The following is a 4,171-nucleotide window of genomic DNA, read 5'->3' as shown; positions in this document are numbered from 1 at the left end:
TTTGTCTTGATAAAGAATCTGCACTATCTCTTGAATATTTGGCAAGATAGTCTTATATGTCAAGCGGATAGTGGGAGTCTTAATGATCCTAAAAAGAATTTCAAGAACTAATCAAGAATAAAACCTGAGGTTTTTCACTAGCACACGACTTGAGGTTTATAACCTATCGTGTTGACATATTCTGTGCCCATTCCAGTTAAAGTTGGCTTTGCATAGGAGTTCTGAAAGTTCTCAATTGGTTGCATAACAACTTGGAAGCAATGGCAGGCCCTGTACTGCCAGGTGGCAAGAAGTTAAGATTGCATAAGTTCAGTCCATATGAGTTTGGATTTGTCATTATCCTTGTCTTGTGACTATGGTTTTGACGATTCACATGGATAAGAACACATACACCATAAAATCTAAGGGTCATAAGGTTTCTCTCCGATTCATGAAAATGATGGTGAGGAAACACTTCCACCAAGTAGATTTGAAGCAGATGGCAAAAGGTCTAAACAATTGAGACTATGATTACGACATCCCTTTTCATAGTTCTGAAATTGTTTAGACACACATGCATGTTATCTAAGGAAAGGTGTATGATTTTGATAAAGTTTTATCAAAGCATCTCGTATTAGAAATCTGACCTTTGGTAAGAAAGTCAATAAAGTATTGATTTCTAGAAGTCCAGCTGATTTCTGAGTACATGTCAAAGCTAGTGGGAGCATAAGTGTTATGCTAATAATCATCATGTTAGTGGGAGCATGATAATTATTGTTAGTGTTGCAAGTTAGCAATGTTAATTATAGAAAACAAAAGTTTCAATTCGTGAGGCTGCAGTGATTGAAAAAGTTGTTTTGCTATAATTAAGGGAGAGGATATACTTCATTTCAGTTCTAAAGGCTTAGATTGAGACCTTAATCATCTTTAGTCAAGAATATATATATATATATATGAATTTCATGTTAGATTGGTTCAACTTAAGGAAATTCTATATATTGCGTTCTCAAAATTTCGATTATGATTACGGCATCCCTCTTCATAGTCAAATTTTGAAAACATGGCAAATAAAAATATTGTAGCAAAAAACTGGTCTAGAATCATGTCTTTATGTGAGACATCATGAATCGTGTACCATTTCCTTTGGGTACAGGATCGATTACATGTGCTATAATATTTGTCATTTCTAAATTTTTCCAAATGCCCAGAGGCATTAAGAAGGGAAAAGGTCTAGAATTGGATATGACTAAAATGATTAAGCAATTGTCGAGGACAATCTGAGGTTTACCAAAGATTGGTTGCTCAGGGACAGTTGGAAGTATAGTGCTAATTTTGGAAGGACCATATTGACATATTCTGAAAAGAGGCATCTCTTATTCAGAAGTGATAGTCAAAATGAGAATATGGAGTTGTCTCCATAGGTGGAAGTTATCTGTGTAAGATTAGAAAACTTAATGCAAGAAGCATGTCCAAAGCAATGTACTTTGAATATGAGACTTAGTTTCCATGGAGTTGATCTCCATTGGAATACCTTATAATGACTGTTGACAAGTCTTTGTGACTTTGTACATATTCATTACAGGAGGGTCAGTGCATATAAGTTTAAAATATAAACAGATTTCGATAAATGATAGGAATTTGAAATTCTCACATTTTTCGATAAGGATTTGGGAGTGTGAAATTAGAATCATTGAGATTGTGTTCAATTGGTTTATTTCACAAAGTAAGGATCATAGACAAACATAGAGTGCATACTTGGTGTATGGCAAAGCTATTGTTTAAGAAAAACATAGTGTACATGCTTGGAGCATGGGACAACTAGTGTTTTTAATTCAAGTATAAAGTTGATAAAACCGAAACAATGAATAATGAGTAATCAGTATGGTGATAAATAAAAGTGTTTATTTATATTCATAGGGTTTGATACCATATTTGATTCATTTATTCTTGTGTTTCACTTTGCATGTTTTGACTTCCAGAATAACTAAGTCGCTCTTCCTGAATGATTAAGTTATTCAAACCATCCACAGTCGGTCATATGTTGGAAGTAGATATGAATCACGACTGTCATGGGTTGGTTTGTAGAGGTCCAAGTTGGTGGACAAAGTGGTGCTACAACACTCATGAGTGCTCATAAGTTCTGAGTATTGGATTCAACCCACGCTCATTTGAATCACTTCATGGATTTTATCACGAGTGATCATGAGACGATAATATCTTATATTCTTAAAACCTAGAGATATGAGTTGTTACTATGAGTTGGTTATACATTGATTGCACGAAAACACATTGGTAACTCGATGTTATAAAACGTGCCTTTGTGTATGATTCAACAAGTAGTAGAACAAGCCATATGAGTCGAAGTTTATCCATTCTTTTTACCTTCGGGATAAAAGCGATATCTGTGGGCCCCTCGATGATTTAGCGATGACACATGTGAGTGCTTGGCCAAGCCAGGACTGATTTGATTTGTTCAATCAGTCAGTCATCATAAATCGAAAATCGGGAAACAAAAAATGGACAGAGAGAATGATTATAATCCATGTCTCAGTCCATATGATATCTAGAATGGAGGAATATATGATCCCTTATCTAATGGACAAGTCATTGACAAGGTCAGAGTTCGACAGCGGCTTTAAGAGCTACGTTTGCCAGTTAGGTTTTGAAGTCATGCTCAATAATAGTTTTAGACTTATCCAAGTGGGAGACTGTTGGATTAATGTCTAAGTCCATAACTATATTTGGTATGTACTTGACCCGACCCGGCATGGTCCATTTGGGTTGCACTTCACTGGCACAATTTATATGGATAGTCTTTTGAGAATAGTATATTTATGATTTATATTAATATATTATAAGTTCTAATATATTAATATGGAATCATATTATTTAATTAGTATTGATCAAGAATTAATTTAGAATTAATTAAGTGATCAAAAAGAACTAATTAAATATGGACTCTTATATATATGGAATGGGCCAAGTTCATTTAGGATGGGCTAAGCTTTCATGGATGGTCCATGGAGCTTTTAACCCATGGATCCTATGTAAATGAAAGGTCATGGGTATTAGGGTTTACATGGATGTAACCATAATCCTCCATAATATATAAAGGGGTCCTTGGCTCACAAAATTGGAACAAGTGTGTGAAAATAAGAGTGGGCTGATTTTAGTGTGCATACATATTCTCTTAAGTTCTTCCAAGGTGTTTTGGTGATTTGTGATTCCATTTGAGGCTTCCACACTATTGGGGCTAAGCTCTTAAAGCTTGAAGACATCAAGCTACATCAAAAGGTATGTCATCTAACTAGAACTTTGTAGTATAGGTGCTTCATAATATGCTAGTTAGGATGAAACCTTGGAATAGTTAATATTTGCATGTATAATAGAGAAAACATAGATCCAAGGTTTATAGGGTTGGATGTACACCATAGGAGTGTTAGAATGCTCAAAACCCAACAAACTCAACCCTACTTGTTCCCTGGTACCCAAAAGATTCTTACTTGGACTGCACATTGATCCGGTGTCTCCAGTAGTACGGGCCCTATACTACCGACCACACCGCATCAACATTCACCCCAAGTCCTCCTCCTTGGATCCCAGATTACAAGTGTTGGATATAGTGTCTAAGTCCATAACTTTATTTGGTATGTACTTGACCCGACCCGGCATGGTCCATTTGGGTTGCATGGCATTGCAATACTTGGATAGACTAAATGAGAGAATAAGGCACTTATGATTATTAATATATTATAAGTTCTAATATATTAATAATAGTATTATTTAATTAGTATTGATCAAGTATTAATCTAGTATTAATTTAGTGATCAAAGTGAGACTAATTAAATATATAGGGTTGATTATGACAATCATCAATTCTTTTATGGTGGATTAATGATCCATGGTTTATGGGTTTGGTTATAACCATATGGAGCTCCATGGATAGTCTATGAGAGTTACAAATCCATGGGTCATGGGAAATCAAGAGTCATGACAATTAAGGGCATTCATGTGTAAACCCTAATTGTGACAACACTATAAATGGAACCCTATGGCTAGCAAAAAGTGGACCTAGTGGACATAGTGTTACTAGAGAGGGCATAACCGATTTTGAGTGCTAGAAGTATTCTCTCAAGTTATTCCAAGTCTTGTGGTGTTGTGTGAAGCATTTGAGGCACAACATTTGGGGTGC

This window comes from Lactuca virosa, chromosome 3, assembly GCF_052849685.1.
Source record: "Lactuca virosa cultivar CGN04683 chromosome 3, Lactuca_virosa_CGN04683_v6, whole genome shotgun sequence".
Classification (NCBI taxonomy): Eukaryota; Viridiplantae; Streptophyta; class Magnoliopsida; order Asterales; family Asteraceae; genus Lactuca; species Lactuca virosa.
This window is presented reverse-complemented; position numbering follows the sequence as displayed.